Source organism: Antechinus flavipes, chromosome 6 (assembly GCF_016432865.1).
Source record: "Antechinus flavipes isolate AdamAnt ecotype Samford, QLD, Australia chromosome 6, AdamAnt_v2, whole genome shotgun sequence".
Lineage (NCBI taxonomy): Eukaryota > Metazoa > Chordata > Mammalia > Dasyuromorphia > Dasyuridae > Antechinus > Antechinus flavipes.
In genome coordinates, this window is record NC_067403.1 from 264,318,954 (window position 1) to 264,336,974 (window position 18,021).

General features: G+C 38.8%; 1 pseudogene; it reads left to right on the forward strand.

Annotated features, from left to right (window-relative positions):
* Positions 1 to 2,341: 2,341 nt before the first annotated feature.
* LOC127541741 (DNA/RNA-binding protein KIN17-like) lies at positions 2,342 to 8,705 on the forward strand (annotated as a pseudogene).
* Positions 8,706 to 18,021: the final 9,316 nt, after the last annotated feature.

The window sequence follows — 18,021 nt, forward strand, 5'->3', positions numbered from 1 at the left end:
TGTTCATATACTTCCTGACTTTGCCTTGGTAGATAGACTCCCAAATATTTTATGTTATCAACAGTTATTTTAAATGGAATTTCTCTTTGTATCACTTGCTATTGGATTTTGTTGGTGATATATAAAATGCTGATGAATTATGAGGATTTATTTTATATCTTGCAACTTTGTTAAGGTTGTGAATTGTTTTACTAGTTTTGAATTACTAGTTTTTTAGTTGATTTTCTAGGGTTCTCTAAGTTATCAGCATATCTGCAAAGAGAGATAGTTTGGTTTCCTCATTATCTATTATAATGCCTTTAATCTCTTTTTCTTCTTTTATTGCCAAAGCGAACATTTCAATACTGAACATACAATACTGAATAGTAATGGTGATAATGGACAACCTTGTTTCACCCCTGATCTTATTGGGAATGGGAAATCCCAAATCTTGCTAGCACCCAATGGATAGTACAAGTCCCTAGTCAGCCAGAATTAAATGCCAAGTATAAAAATAATCAAGGTTTTCTCTGATTTTAAAATTTTTGCCTGCAAAAAACAAGAAAAAAAACAAGTCAAATACACTGGAATTACAATTAGAATTCTACAGGACTTAGCAGTGACCACAGAAAAAGACCTCAGGTCCTGGAATCATATCTACCAACAATCAAAAGAAGTAGGCCTGTGAACCAAAAATATCAAAATCAGCAAAAGTATCTATAATATTGAATGGAAAAAAAAAGGATATTCAATGAACTTGCAGATTTTCAGGACTTCCTATCAACCAAGCCTGAACATAATAAACAATTTAACTTATAGGAACTAATATCAAAGATTAATTTCAAGGAATTTAACGTGCACAAATTCTTAATTTTTTTTACATGGGAAATGTATGGCATATATTTAACATTGACATCAACAATAGAGATCCATGGGTCGGAGGGAGGTTAAGTAACTACAAGGCAAGTTATAGAGCTGAATTAAAGGAAAGACTCTGTAGGGATAGAAAAGGTATGTATGTGCGTATGTAGGGTGGGGTGGGATGGATGTGTATGTATATATCTATATATGTATACATAAGCATATCCTTTCTTAAGCTTGGTGCAGGGGATGAAAGGGAGAAAAAAATTAAAGTAAAAAAGGTATGAGCTGAGAACAAGAGAACAATTTTCAAGGAAGTAAAGATAAAATGGACACTCGTGAAACATGCTTTGTTTTTATTAAAGTTTTTTTTATCACAAAGCATATGCATGGGTAATTTTTTTCAACATTGACCCCTGCATAACCCCCTGCCACAAATTTTCCCCTTCTTCCCCCATCCCTTCCCCCATTCAGCAGGTAGTCCAATACATGCCAAATATGCCAAAATACATATCAGATCCAATAGGTGTATACATATTCACACAGCCATCCAGTTGCACAAGAAAAATCAGATCAAGAAGGAAGAAAAATAAAAACTGAGAAAAAAGAAACAAAATACAAGCAAATAATAACGAGAGCGTGAGAATGCTATGCTGGTTCTGGAATGGAGGCTGTCTGTATCACTATGGCTCCAGAGTGGAGGCTGTCCATGGCACCATGGCTCCAGAGCAGAGGCTGTCTATGGCACCAGAGCGAAGACTGTTTGTGGCACCATGGCTCTAGAGTGGAGGCTGTCCGTGGCACCATAGCTCCAGAGCGGAGGCCGTCTGCGGCACCATGGCTCCAGAGTGGAGGCTACTCATGGCTCCAGAGTGGAGGCTACTCATGGCTCCAGAGCAGAGGCTGTCCATGGCACCAGAGTGAAGACTGTCTGTGGCACCATATCTCCAGAGCAGAGGCTGTCCATGGCACCATGGTTCTAGAATGGAGGCCATCCATGGCACGATGGCTTTAGAGTGAAGGCCGTCTGTGGCACCAGAGCAGAGGCTTTCTATGGCACCATGACTCCAGAGCGGAGGCTACTCATGGCTCCAGAGTGGAGGCTGTCCATGGCACCAGAGTGAAGGCTGTCTGTGGCACCATGGCTCCAGAGCAGAAGCTACTCATGGCTCCAGAGTGGAGGCTGTCTGTGGCTCCAGAGTGAAGGCTGTCCCTGGCACCAGAGCAAAGACCGTCCATGGCACCATGACTCCAGAGCAGAGGCTGTCCATGGCACCAGAGTGAAGACTGTCTGTGGCACCATATCTCCGGAGCAGAGGCTGTCCATGGCACCATGGTTCTGGAATGGAGGCCATCCATGGCATGATGGCTTTAGAGTGAAGGCCGTCTGTGGCACCAGAGCAGAGGCTTTCTGTGGCACCATGACTCCAGAGCGGAGGCTACTCATGGCTCCAGAGTGGAGGCTGTCCATGGCACCAGAGTGAAGGCTGTCTGTGGCACCATGGCTCCAGAGCGGAGGCCATCCGTGGCACCATGGCTCCAGAGCGGAGGCCATCTGCGGCACCATGGCTCCAGAGCAGAGGCTGTCCGCGGCACCATGGCTCCAGAGCGGAGGCCATCTGCGGCACCATGGCTCCAGAGCGGAGGCCGTCCGCAGCACCATGGCTCCAGAGTGGAGGCCATCCGTGGCATCATGGCTCCAGAATGGAGGCCGTCCGTGGTATTATGACTTCAGAGCGGGAGGCCATCTGTGGCACCATGACTCCAGAATGGAGGCTGTCCGTGGCACCATGGCTTTAGAGAGGAGGCCATCGATGGCACCAGAATGGAGCCTGTCTATGGCACCATGGTTCTCTCTCTGGGTTCAGATGGTTCTCTTTATCACTGCCCAGGTGGAATTGCCTGAATCATCTCAAAGCTGAAGAGAGCCACGTCCATCAGAATTGATCATCATATAATTTTGTTGTTGCCAAGTAAGGTGATCTCCTGGTTCTTCTAATTTCATTTTGCATCAGTTCATGTAGGTCTTTCCAAGCCTCTCTGAAATCATCCTGAAGTCATTTTTTACAGAACAATAGTATTCCATAGCATTCATATACCATAACTTATTCAGCTATTCTCCACTCAGGTTCTGGTTTCTTGCCACTACAAACATTCTTGCACATGTGGGTCCCTTTCCCTCTTTTAAAATCTCTTTGCAATATAATCCCAATAGAAACACTGCTGGATCAAAGGGTATGCACAGTTTGATAACTTTTTGAGCATAGTTCCAAACTGCTCTCCAGAATGGTTGGATCCCTTCACAACTCCACTAACCATGTATCAGTGTCCCAGTTTTCCCACATCCTCTCCAACATTCATCATTATCTTTTCCTGTTATTTTAGCCAATCTAAGAGATGTGTAGTAATATGTCAGAGTTGTCTTAATTTGCATTTCTCTGATCAATAGTGATTTGGAACACCTTTTCATATGACTACAAATAGCTTCCATTTCTTCATCTGAAAATTGTCTGTTCATATCGTTTGACTATTTATCAATTGGAGAATGGCTTGATTTCTTATAAATTTGAGTCAATTCTCTATATAATTTGGAAATGAGGCCTTTATTAGAACCTCTGAATGTAAAAATGTTTTCTCAGTTTATTGCTTCCCTTCTAATTTTGTCTGCATTAGTTTTGTTTGCACAAAAACTTTTTAACTTAATAAAATGAAAATTATCTATTTTGTGATCAATGATGATCTCTAGTTCTTCTATGGTCATAAATTCCTTCCTCCTCCACAAATCTGAGAGGCAAACTATCCTATATTCTTCTAATTTGTTTAAAATCTCATTCTTTATATCTAGATCATGAACCCATTTTGACCTTATCTCGGTATACTGTATTAAGTGTGGGTCAATGCCTAGTTTCTGCCTGTTTTGTGATTTTAGGGAAAGGTTCAGATTCGCTCCTACAAAATGATGCTCTCGGACTCGATTAAAGTGAAAGTAAAATTTAATTCTACAATACACGGAATAGATTGCTTGCAATAACAACTAATACAGCAAATAACACATAACAGACAAAGAATGATGAGGATTATGATTAGGATAGAGGAAAGAGATAGAGAATACTTCACCGATTCGAAGAAACATTAGAGTGGCTGGGGGCCCCATTCTGCAGCCTTCAACTCGATTGGGAAAAGTGGGTCCCAGGCAGATGAATATCTCCGTGGGTGAGGCTCCAAAATAGAGAATGCTTAGCCCGCTTTTTATAGGAATCAGGACAAAGAAGGCTTTGGGTCAAATGAAGACCTCATGTAAGACAGGGACGTACCAACGAGGGCTCCAGGTGGTTATAGTCAAATGTTGTATTGACAAGGGGGCCAGTCCTTATCAATAGCAACGGTTCCAAGGAGTGGCGAGTTCCTGGGATTATGTATTTGGAGCTAAAACACAGGTGGTACATGCCTATCTTATAGGTTAAAAAATGGTCAAGTTCTCATGGGAGTAAAAGCTAAAACATCTGTTGTTATGGGTTAGGGAATGGTCAAGTTCTCACAGGGGGAGTCATGTCCTACCTCGGTTAGGTTCATATGGTTTACATGGGAATTAGGTTCACGTGGAGATTGGGTTCACATGGTTCGGATGAAGATTAGGTTCACATGGGGAAAGTCACATTCTTACAATGATTTGAAATGAACTTACTAATAAAATGGAGATTCCCTATTCACTGCCATACTAGTTTCCAATTTTCCCAGCAGTTTTTGTCAAATAGTGAATCCTTATCCCCAAAGCTGGGGTTTTTGGGTGTGTCAAACACTAGATTGCTATAGTTGTTGGCTATTTTGTCATTTGAACTTAACCTGTTCCACTGATCAACTTGTCTATTTCTTAGCCAACACCAAATGGTTTTGATGACTGCTGCTTTATAATATAATTTTAGATCAGGTACAGCTAGGTCACTTTCATTTGATTTTTTTTTTATTTGTTTCCTTAAAATTCTTGGCCTTTTGTTCTTTCAGATGAATTTTATTATTTTTTCTAGATCAGTAAAATAGTTTCTTGGGAGTTTGGTATAACACTAAATAAGTAGAATAGTTTAGATAGTATTATCATCTTTATAATATTCACTCAACTTATCCAAGAGCACTTTATATTTTTCCAATTGATTAGATCTGACTTTATTTGTGTGGAAAGTGTTTTGTAGTTGTGTTTATAAAGTTCCTGACTTTTCCTTGGCAGATAAATCCCCAAATATTTTATATTATCAACAGTTACCTTAAATGGAATTTCTCTTTGTGTATTTTGCAACTTTGCTAAAGTTGTGGATTATTTCTAATACTTTTTCTCTGGGGTTCTCTAAGTATACTATCATATCATCTGCAAAGAGTGATAATTTGGTTTCCTCATTACCTACTCTAATTCCTTTAATCTCTTTTTCTTCTCTTATTGCCAAGGCTAGCATTTCTAATACAATATTGAATAGCAATAGTGATAGTGGGGAACTTTATTTCACACCTGATCTTATTGGGAATGGTTCTAGTTTATCATATGATGCTTGCTGATGGTTTTAAATAGACACTACTGACTATTTTAAGGAAGAGTCCATTTATTCCTATGCTCTCTAGTGTTTTAAAGAGAAATGGATGTTGGATTTTATCAAATGTTTTTTCTGCATCTATTGAGATAATCATATGGTTTTTGTTATTTTGGTTATTGATATAGTCAATTAATAGTTTTCCTAATATTGAACCAGCCCTGCATTCCTGGTATAAATCTTATTTGGTCATGGCATATTATCCTGAGGATGAGTATCTGTAATCTCTTTGATAATATTTTGTTTAAGCTTTTTGCATCAATGTTCATTAGGGAGATTGGTCTATAATTTTCTTTCTCTGTTTTTGTCCTACCTGGTTTAGGTATCGTATCATGTCTGTATCATAAAAGGAGTTTGGTAGCAGTCCTTCATTCCCTATTTTTTCAAATAGTTTATATAATATTGGAATTAATTGTTCTTTAAATCCATCTGGTCCTGGGGATTTTGTCTCAGGGTGTTGATTAATAGCTTGTTCTATTTCTTTTTCTAAAATGGGATTATTTGAGTAATTTATTTTCTTTTCTGTTAATATGGGCAGTTTATATTTTTGTAGGTATTCCTCTATTTCACTTAGGTTGTCAAATTTATTGGCATAAAGTTGGGCAAAGCAAGTCCTGATAATTGCTCTAGTTTCCTCTCCATTGGTATATAGTTCTCCCTTTTCATTTTTGAGACTAACAAGTTGATTTTCCTCTTTCCTTTTTCTTATCAAATTAACTAAAGGTTTATCTATTTTGTTGTTTTTTCATAAAACTAACTCTTAGTTTTATTTATTAATTCAATAGTTTTTTTTTTTAGTTTCAATCTTATTGATCTCTCCTTTTATTTTTAGAATTTCAAATTTGGTATTTGATTGGAGTTTTTTAATTTGCTCTTTTCCTAGCTTTTTTAGTTGTAAGTCCAATTCATTGATCTTCTCTTTCTCTATTTTATGCAAGTAAGTCTCCAGAGATATAAAATTTCCTGTTATTACTGCTTTGGCTGCATCTCACAAATTTTGGTATGTTTAGCAATACCCTTTAGCAAGATATAATTTCCTTCCTTATCTCTTTTTATAATGGGCTGAAGCTCAAGTTGATGCATTGAGGTCCCAAGCACATGAGGCTAAATAGCAATTGGACAATACTCTATTAATATATGCTTGGAGAAAGAATAGTCTCACCCACTCTCTATGCAAGTTTTGATGTATTGTATAAGGAATGACATAGAGACAATTTTGGTGGGTGGAGTGAGAGAGGCAGAGGCTCGGCTGGCAGGGTTCGTGTCGCAACTGCTCTCACTTCGTATCACCATTCCCCCTTCACCTCCACAAAGAATAAAGATCAAGGATTTTCCCTTAACCTGAATTCCTGACTCCGGCTGATTTTAAAATATGCAATCATCACATCTTTTAATTAGATCAATTTTTGCTTTTGCTTGATCTCAGATGAGGATGGCTACCCTTGCTTTTGTAGCTTTTTTTTTTTTTTTTTTGCTTCACCTGAAGCATAATAGATTCTACTCCAGCCTTTTACCTTTACTCTGTATGTATCACTCTGCTTTAAATGTATTTCTTTTAAACAACATATTGTAGGATTCTGGCTTTTAATCCAGTCTGCTATCCACTTACATTTTGTGGGAGAGTTCATCCCATTTACATTTACAGTTAAAACTACTAATTCCATATTTCTTGCCATCTCATTAACCCCCAATTATGCTTTTCTCTTTCCTTTCCCCCTTTCCCTCCTCCCCAGTATTTTACTTATGAGCACTACTTGCCTTATGCAGTCCTCCCCCTTTAGAGACCCTCCCCCTTTTTTATATCTTTCCCCTACTATTTCTCTATTCCCTTCTATTTAGCCCACCCCTTCCCTTTTCTCCTTTCCCCTCCCACTTTTCTATAAGATGAGAGATGTTTCTCGGTGAAATCAAATATATCTAATATTCTTTCTTTGGGTTAAATCTGACGAGAGTAAGATTCACACAGTATTCATCACCTTCCTTTCTTTCCCTCAATTATAATATGTTTTCTTTGCCTCTTCCTGAGGTGTAATTTTCCTCATTTTACCTCCTCTTTCCCCCTTTTTTTCCCCTCTTACAATCCCTTTTCCATCTCTATAACAGTAAAATCAAGTTGTACATGTATTATCAACATATACCAATGACAGAAATTCTCAAGATATTTTTTTTTTCTTTTTATCTTTTTTGTGCTTCTCTTGAGTTTTATATTTGAAGGTCAAATTTTTTGTTTAGCTCTGTTTTTTTTTTTTTAATAAAAAATGCATGATATTCACCAGTTTCATTAAATGTCCATCTTCTTCCCTGAAGAAAATGTTCAGTTTAGCAGGGTAGTTTATTCTTGGTTGCATTCCAAGATTCTTTGCTTTTTGAAATATCAGATTCCAGGCCTTTCGAGCCTTTAAAGTGGAAGCTGCTAGGACCTGAGTAATCTTTATTATGACTCCTCAGTATTTGAATTGTTTCTTTCTGGCTGTTTGTAATATTTTTTCCTTGGTCTAATAGTTCTCAAATTTAGCCATGATATTCCTTGGGGGTTTAATTTCGGGGTTTAAAACCTCTCTTTCAGGAGGTTTTGTTTTGTTTGTTTGTTTTGTTTTGTTTTGTTTTTGAGGAAGAAAAAACTGCCAAGTTTATTGAAGAACAAATAAGTAGAGGTTTAGAAGGAAAAGAACAGGAATGTCCAATCTTCACTGAATCAAGGAGGAAAAATGGTGAAGAGAAAGTTGCCTTTGATTTCAATAAAGGAGAAGTACTTCAGGTGCATGTTCCAAACCAAGTTCTCCAGGTCCTAGTGCTTTGAAAATGGTGGGAACTGTAGCATCAGTGAAATGGAAAGAACCATTCCATGGCTCATCTGGACCAAAAGAAAAGAAAAAGAAACCTGCACTTGATGAAATCATGGAGCTTGAAGAACAAAAGAAAAAAGTGCTCGATCAGATTATTGGCTGCTCCCTGACATTATTGTGAAAATTATAACCAAAAAACTTGGGAGAGAAAAATCATATGAAAAAAGGAGTTGTCCAGAAAATAATTGACAAATACACTGCAGTGGTAAAGATGATGGATTCTGGAGACAAACTAACACTTGACCAGACTCATTTGGAGATAGTAATACCAGCACCAGAAAAGAGAGTTTTGATTTTGAATGGAGGCTACAGGGGAAATGAAGCAACCCTGCAATTCATCAGTGAACACCTTTTCTGCCATTGTCATGATTGAAACTGACCCTTTAAAGAGCCAAAGAGCTCCAAAGGTATTCAGTATGAAGATCTCTCTAAACTTGCCTGAGGATGGAAACTGGCAAAAAAAAAAAAATGGTGTTTTCTTGAAAAACACACAACACTGCCATGTTAGGGTGCTTCTTCTGTATGTGACAAAAGAATATTTAAACACTGCTGTATATCTGAAATATATTTAGAATTCATTAAGATTTATTCATATTTAAGCTGTACAATTTTCAAATTTTATCCTTGCTTATATTTCCTTTTGTAATAGGTTTTGGAATGTTATATGGATGTTATGAAAAAATGATATTCCAAAAAAATACTTGGACAAAGAGCTGAGATCTGACATCACCAGATCATGCCAAACTGAAAGAGACACTTCTGCATTCAGTAGTGCTTCTCTACAGTCTCCTTATTTGGGTGGGTAGCAATTGTAGTGTTGGAAAGTGACAGTGTGCCTCATCTCAGCTGGTTGATGAAAAGGATTCATGGAAAGGGACAAAAAAAAAAGCATAAGAAAGAAAGAGAAAGCAGAGCTAGATTTCCCAACATCTGAATATTTAATGGGTTTTAAGTGGGATTTCCTTTGAGAAGGGAAGTCAGCTACTATGGTAGATTGAAGTGAAGAAGGCAACTCCTTGGCCATTAAACCCCATCAGCAAATGTTACCTGAGGGAAAAAGATCACCACAGAAAGGATGAGAAGAGAAAGTTGGGCCTCATAGCCATTTAGGCAGAATAAAGCCTGTCAGGGTTTTGAGAGTTTTAGCTCTGAGAAAGGCATTGGGAGGAGTAGAATAAAGCTTGATAGGATTGGGAAAGACAGAAAGGAGGGAGATGGCTTGAAAGCATTGCAGGAGGGAAAAGGATCATCTTGAGTAGCTGCAAGACCAGAAAAGGTGAAGGAGCAGAAAAGGGAGGAAGGTAATGGAATGAGAGATACCTTTGAGGAAAGGCCGGAAGAGAAGTTTCTGCTCATCACAAATCGGTGCAAGAGGATCATGGAAGAGTGGCAGAAAGTCACTCAAAGAGGAGTAACTAAAAGTTATCAGCATTAGCAAAAAGGAAACCCAGCTCAGCTGAGTCCTCACTAGCAGAATGAGGATCTGGGAAAAAAAAAAAGAGCAGGACTGAGGAAAACATCAGAAAGAGGAGGAGACAGGCAGTAATTCTGAGGAAATATCGGAGTAATTGGCTGAAGAAATGAATGAAGAGTAAGAACAAGAGAATGAAAACTTAGCTGTTACACAGTCAAGATTTGACTGGGATTTGGGAGAGAGGGAGAGAAACAGTGGGAGAGGGGACACTGACATCCAATATCATGGGGAAAGAGGATTACAGAGAAGTTCAGTGAATTCTTTCAATGGTCATATTAACTTCTGTTTCTATGATATCTGGGCAGTTCTCTTTGATGATTTCCTGAAAGATAGTTTCTAGGCTCTTTTTTCATCATGTATTTTAGGGAGTCCAATAATTCTTAGATTGTCTCTCTTAGATCTATTTTCCAGGTTGGTTGTTTTCCCCATTAGGTATTTTACTTTTTTTTTTTTGGTTTAGTGTCACTGATTCTTCTTGTCTTATTCAATCATTCATTTGTTCAATTCTGAATTTTAGTGTGTTATTTTCTTCATTTACTTTTTTTTAACTTCTTTTTGTATTTGTCTGATAGAATTTTTGAATGAGTTGTTTTGTTCTATGGAATTTTTTTCCATTTCACAAATTCTGTTTTTAAGGAGTTATTTTCTTTTTCTTTTTCACAAATTCTGTTTTTCTGGGAATTGCTTTCTTTTTTCCAGTTTATCAAATCGATCTTTTAATGAGTTATATGCTTTTTCCATTTCACTATGTTTATTTTGTGTTGCCTTTTCCAAATTCTCTTGCAAAGCTTTCATTTCCTTTCCCCATTTTTCTTCTAGCTCTCTTTTAAGATTTTTTAAAGTTCTTCTAGGAGAGCCTTGTGTGATAAGGATCAGGTTATATCACCTTTTGGAGCATTATCTGGAGACAATCTGCCTTTAGTCTTTCAAGGTTTGAAATCTTTAGCCATAAAAGCTGTCAATTGTTAGAGTGCTCTTTACTTTTTTTTTTTTTTTTTTTACTAATTTTTTAAAGTGAAGTTAAAGTCTGTCTTTAAGGTGGGAAAGGTTTTCCAAGCACCCACAGCTGTGCTGGGTCAATGTTGATTCACTCCTGGTGCTGGCTCTATCACATGGAGCCATCAGCAATGCGCCAATGCTTTGCATTGTCTGCACTGGCATTTGTACTGGTTGCCCTGGCTGTCTCCCTCCTCTTTCCAATTGAAACAGACCTTTTTTTTTTTTTTTTTTTTTTTTGGCAATCTTTGAAATTATCTTCTGCTGATAATTTGTTGCACTCCCAATATTTGTGGGTTTTTGTCCATCCAGAGCTAATTCAGAGGCTGGATTTCATAATTATTGTGAGGGTTGTAAAAAAGATCAGAGAGAAACATGTATTTTTTCCACCATCTTATGAATATAATTTCTTCTACTAACATTTATACTTTCTTGATCTGATTTCTAGTAAACAGAGAGCACAGAGGGTGTTCATCTTTTCACTTTTCTTCCACCAGGATTGGGATAACAGAAGACAAAACATAGGGTTCAGTATAACTCCTATTTAACACGGAAATGGAAGCCCCTACTAAAAAGGCATTGCATATGTAAAGAAAGCTGAACTATAATGCTCCTGTCTCCACACCACCATGGATGCATAAACACATGTGACATTCTGCACACTTCCTGCTCCCTCCCATCATGTGCAAAAATCTGTTTAGACATAGAAAGAAAAAGCTATATAAAATTCTCTATAATATCCAACTGGGCCTCTTTAACTTTCTAATATTTCTGCAAGGTGGCAGAGTGGACACCAGACTAGAAGGCAGAAAGATTCATTTTTCTGAATTCAAATCATGCCTCACACATTTAACTAGTGGTATGATCCTGGGAAAGTCACTTTACTCTGTTTGCCTTAGTTGACCCATTTATAAAATGGGCTGCAGAAAGAAATGGAAAACTGCTCCAATATCTCTGCCAAAAAGAATCATTCATAACTAAAGTGATTGAAGAACAACGTCAAATCTTCCTATTGCTCATTTTCTTGCCCTAAGTGACTTAAGAAGAGATTCCAAATTGTAGGTTAAAGAACATTTGGAGAAAATGAGTTATGATTTGGGAGTTTTGACCCTATGTAAAATATTATGCCAGTCTTTCCCTGAGGCTTGTCAGATGGCCATCAGCATTCTCTCGGTATTCTCCCACCCTTGCCCAGGTGACAGGTGGGAATGAGTCAGAGCAAAGATGATTTTTCATCAAATAAAGAAAAAAAATGAGATCATAAAAGTGACCTGTCAAATGTAGGCTCAGAAGGAATGACCTCACCAAGGTCGCTTCCAGCTCAATCACTCAAGGATTCCAGGATCAGAGGACATTCCAGGATTAGAAGTCTCTTCTTTTTTTCTGAGTTTGCAGTTTCTAGTTGATGATTCCAGTATTCCAGCACAGAATGTATGAAAGAATTTGCATGGAAAAAGTGAGTTTGACGAGTAAGCACAGAGTTCTCAAGTGCACTGATGGAAGGGTTCTGTCCTTGCTGGGAGTTCCCCCCTGGAGCACTTCATTTAGGCGTTTCATAAGCTCCCCTGTGGCCTCAATAACTTTATGCTGATGGCTCTCCCATCTCCTTTTCTTGCCTCTGATCCTGCTGACTTCCAGTCCATCATTTCCAATGACCTTCCAGACCTCTCCAACAGGATGTCCAGATGTCCAAAACAGAACTCATGATCTTTCCCCTTAAACCCTTCCCCTCTCCTGTATTTTGAATTATTGTAAAGCAAGGGTGGATAACACCTTTCTCCCAGATTCTCAGGCTCAATCTAAGAGTCATCTCGGATATTTTGCTGTTTCTCACTGCACTGTTTTCCCCCTTCCCCAAGCTATTGTCAAGGTCTGTTCATTTTACATTTGTTAAACTTCTTGAATATGCTTCCTTTTCTCCTCTGACACCCCCTGATATCCCCTGGAAGTGGGGAGGCCTTCTCACTTCTCCCATGAACTATAGTAGGGATGGGGGAAGAGGGGATTGTCTCCCTGCCCCCAGTTTCTCCTCACTTTAGGCCATCCTTCAATCAGCCACTAAAATGAAGGCAGGTTCAAATATGCTGTCCCATTATTCCAGAAAATTCCAATGGTTTCCTGTCTTCTCAAGAATCACATGCAAAATGCTCTGTTCAAAGTCCTCAATAAGCTGGTTTCCTCCCACTTTAGTCACTCTCTCCCACCCGCCTTGACTCAGTGGTACCGCCTATTGATTGTTCCACGAACAAAACTTTCAAACTTTTAATTCCACATATTATCCCTGGCTCCCCCCTTGGCCTGGAATGGCCATCCTCCTGGGCTCACACACACATGATATATTGGGAGTGGAGAGTGCTTCAGGAGAAAGGCACTAAGATTAAGGAGGATTTGGAAGAGACTTCTTGAGGAAGATGGGATTTTATCTGAGATATTGAAAAGAGAGCTGGCTCTATATGTGGGAGTTCAGAGATGGGGGATCGAGGGTCTTGTTTGGGAAACAGTCAAGAGGTTGGAAAGACTATGTGGAAGTGAGCAAAGTGAAACAAGTATCACAGTAGAATAAAGAAGCAGAATTTCATCCAGACAAATGATTTATTTACTGGGATATGTGGTTTCAGAAACAAATCAGGTCCAAGGCTCTTGGTAGCACTGGATTCCTGAATCTTGCTTTTTTCACAGTTATGTACAGTTGAAATGAAACTGTGGTGAAAAAAAAAAAAACCAACAAGATGCAGCAGTTGAAACACCTAGTTTCTTATTGGTGGAGGAGATTGAGAGCCACAAGAATGAGGTTGGGGGTACTTTCCTAAGAGTCACTTACAAGAAGTTAGAACTTAACTTTAGAAGATGACCTATAAAGGCAAAATGGAGTTATTCATCTTATTCAACTCCCAGGATGTTTCATTTAAATACTTTATCTAGTATGGATTTCTGGGGGGGGGGGGATGATAGTTTAAAGGGGTGAGGATGAGAGGAACATCTAGTTGCTAGGAACTCAAAGAATCACAAAGAGTGTGGGCAGAATCATAATCTTATGTCTCCTGAGGAGACAAACTTTGTTAAAGAGACTCTTTAGGGAAACTAACCCAAGCTGTAGATCAAACTCCTTAGAAGGCTCACAATGAACTAATTTGAGAAGAAAGATTTACATATTACCAAGGTAACAAAGAAAACAGCAAATAAAATGATCAGCTTTATAATGATCTGACCCGTCCAGCAGGCCATCAAAGTGCGGGTCCCAAGACTGGAATTTGTCTGTAAGGCTATGCCTGAAACGTAATGGGGTTAGAAATGAGGAGGGAGACCAGTTGGGGTGAAAACAAAGTCTCAGTTTAATGAGTGAAGAGGATTTGGTTAAATACATTTTCTGAATAGGGGGCTGTAAAGTAAAAGGAATGTTACACCAGATGTATGGCAGACATCCTGGAGCCTGGTCGCTATCTCGCACCTGGGCTGATAGGGCCAATTTCCTGGAACACACATTATCTTGTCTCAGGAGTTTGGGATGAATAGTTTCAGAATGTGTGGGAAAGTGTATTCTTCTTTGATTCCCAGGGCATGTAGCTCTTTGATTCCAAGGACATGGTCTCTGGCATGTCCCCCTTTAATTTTTTATTTATGCACGGGTGGGAGGCCTGTCTTAGGCTATGTGACCGGCTTCCGGTTGTGGGGAGCGAGTGTTGACACACAACCAATGTTACAATGTCTTAGTATCACCAATCATTGGAAAGGAGGATGCATGCCACCAAATGCTGTCTTAGGTCATCGGGGTCAGCCATACCAACTTGGGGGTACGCCATGCCGAACCCTGTCTTAAGTGGGTGGCCTGACCTCTCGAGGTTGCCCGTCATGGCACTTGCGTGGTCTTACTGCCATGGCTCCAAAATTAAAAAATAATAAGTCAACCTCAAAGCATCCACCACCTGGGGTCACACTAATCCCGTCATTGGCTAGACCACTGCCTGCTGAAAGGGGGGGCATAGCCTAGACCTGACCCGTTGGTACCAAGGCTCTTCTAGCAATTGGTCATTAAATCTCAGTGAGCCTCCGATGGGCTCGTTGATGTTGAGGTTTTAACAAAATAAGGGATTCTAAGACTAAAGCATCCAAATTCAATCTGAACTAGTGAGATAGGGGGTGGGGCAAAAGTGCTTAAGGCAAAGTGAATAGAAGCTGGGCGTTCCCATTCTTTCAGGTATTTTGAAAAAATATATACCAGTTTCTCCAATGTTCTACCTCTTCCTCCCCCCCCCCCTTTTTTTTTTTTTTCATGGAAAGGAATTATCGAATGACCATTGCCCATATAAATCCCAAGAGTGAATCAAAATCCCTATACATAACAGGCTAATACAGTAGCATTTCCTAAAAAGCCCTCAAACATAACAGCAATAATTACACAGTTTTAACAAATCCCATCCCAAATCTTAAACACACAGTAATAGATGATCCAGGCAAGGTTTAACAGTCAGTCATCAACCATTCCCAAAGTCTCTTATATCAGTCCAAAGTATGCTCGATGCAGCGTCCAGTCCATGGTCTCATGTACAAACTGCTGCTTCAGGCTGTGAAGTGATAGGAGGCTCTCATTCCATGCAGAGTGGGTGTGTGCTGTGGTGACAATCAAAGCTGATCCAGGTTCCAGAAGCAGGCCAATATCTGTAATTTGACCAAAATCTAGAGCAAAAACACAAATCTAGCAAATAAAGATTAGATCAGTCTCAGATAGAAAGACTCAGTTCATCAGGTTGCTGCAGAACATGAGGAGGCCAAAGTGAATTGTTCCCTATGTGAAGAAATGAGTTTGCTTTACAGGCCAAGCAAACGGGTGCAGTCCCAAGTTGTAACATCAGTGAGGTCTCACAGACCCCTGTTAATTGTCCTCTTATCATGTAGAAACCTTAAAGAAACAAAACACAAATATCCAGTAACAGACAGATGATTAGGCGAAATACTTAGTTGCCCAAGCATTTAGGATACATGATTACATATGACCAGACTGAAATTAGCAAAGCATGACATAATTGAATTGCATTAACAGTTTCTATTGACCATTGCTCTGATCAGAGAGATCAGTTACAGAAGAAAAAAATGCAAGAACATAATCGAATTTTAACTGCTTATCAATTGTCCCAGTAATTGTCAGAGGGTGGAGCTTTAAAACTCCCAAACAGCATTAACTAATTAACTCTAAGCCAAAAACTTTTACCTCCAATAACAGATGTCATTAATCAAATTTCTGATAACTCTTAAACAATTATTTATCATAACCATGTAGTAATAACAGAAAGAAATTTCGTCTCAGTAAGTTCACAACTTAGAACAATTATCATATCTGGGTAGATGTTACATGAGTGAACATTATACATACAAATCATTTTGCTTTTAAAATACCCAATACATAGAAAAATATCCCAAATTGCATATTGTCCATAACAAAAACATTTTCAAAAGGACAAAGAAAAAACTATTATGTTCAGAGGTCCTTTAAATAACCTCAGGATGACCCAATACAATCAATTTAAACTTATACAAAACACCCAATTTCACATAAAAGAATTCAAGAAGGTTTTTTTTAACATAGCAATTAAACTTTTAGAAATATTCGTACCAAAGTATGGATCACATGGAGCCATCAGCAATGCGCCAATGCTTTGCATTGTCTGCTGTTTGTACTGGTTGCCCTGGCTGTCTCCCTCCTCTTTCCAATTGAAACAGACCTTTTTTTTTTTTTTTTTTTTTTGGCAATCTTTGAAATTATCTTCTGCTGATAATTTGTTGCACTCCCAATATTTGTGGGTTTTTGTCCATCCAGAGCTAATTCAGAGGCTGGATTTCATAATTATTGTGAGGGTTGTAAAGAAGATCAGAGAGAAACATGTATTTTTTCCGCCATCTTATGAATATAATTTCTTCTACTAACATTTATACTTTCTTGATCTGATTTCTAGTAAACAGAGAGCACAGAGGGTGTTCATCTTTTCACTTTTCTTCCACCAGGATTGGGATAACAGAAGACAAAACATAGGGTTCAGTATAACTCCTATTTAACACGGAAATGGAAGCCCCTACTAAAAAGGCATTGCATATGTAAAGAAAGCTGAACTATAATGCTCCTGTCTCCACACCACCATGGATGCATAAACACATGTGACATTCTGCACACTTCCTGCTCCCTCCCATCATGTGCAAAAATCTGTTTAGACATAGAAAGAAAAAGCTATATAAAATTCTCTATAATATCCAACTGGGCCTCTTTAACTTTCTAATATTTCTGCAAGGTGGCAGAGTGGACACCAGACTAGACGGCAGAAAGATTCATTTTTCTGAATTCAAATCATGCCTCATACATTTAACTAGTGGTATGATCCTGGGAAAGTCACTTTACTCTGTTTGCCTTAGTTGACCCATTTATAAAATGGGCTGCAGAAAGAAATGGAAAACTGCTCCAATATCTCTGCCAAAAAGAATCATTCATAACTAAAGTGATTGAAGAACAACGTCAAATCTTCCTATTGCTCATTTTCTTGCCCTAAGTGACTTAAGAAGAGATTCCAAATTGTAGGTTAAAGAACATTTGGAGAAAATGAGTTATGATTTGGGAGTTTTGACCCTATGTAAAATATTATGCCAGTCTTTCCCTGAGGCTTGTCAGATGGCCATCAGCATTCTCTCGGTATTCTCCCACCCTTGCCCAGGTGACAGGTGGGAATGAGTCAGAGCAAAGATGATTTTTCATCAAATAAAGAAAAAAAATGAGATCATAAAAGTGACCTGTCAAATGTAGGCTCAGAAGGAATGACCTCACCAAGGTCGCTTCCAGCTCAATCACTCAAGGATTCCAGGATCAGAGGACATTCCAGGATTAGAAGTCTCTTCTTTTTTTCTGAGTTTGCAGTTTCTAGTTGATGATTCCAGTATTCCAGCACAGAATGTATGAAAGAATTTGCATGGAAAAAGTGAGTTTGACGAGTAAGCACAGAGTTCTCAAGTGCACTGATGGAAGGGTTCTGTCCTTGCTGGGAGTTTTCCCCTGGAGCACTTCATTTAGGCGTTTCATAAGCTCCCCTCTGGCCTCAATGACTTTATGCTGATGGCTCTCCCATCTCCCTTTCTTGCCTCTGATCCTGCTGACTTCCAGTCCATCATTTCCAATGACCTTCCAGACCTCTCCAACAGGATGTCCAGATGTCCAAAACAGAACTCATGATCTTTCCCCTTAAACCCTTCCCCTCTCCTGTATTTTGAATTATTGTAAAGCAAGGGTGGATAACACCTTTCTCCCAGATTC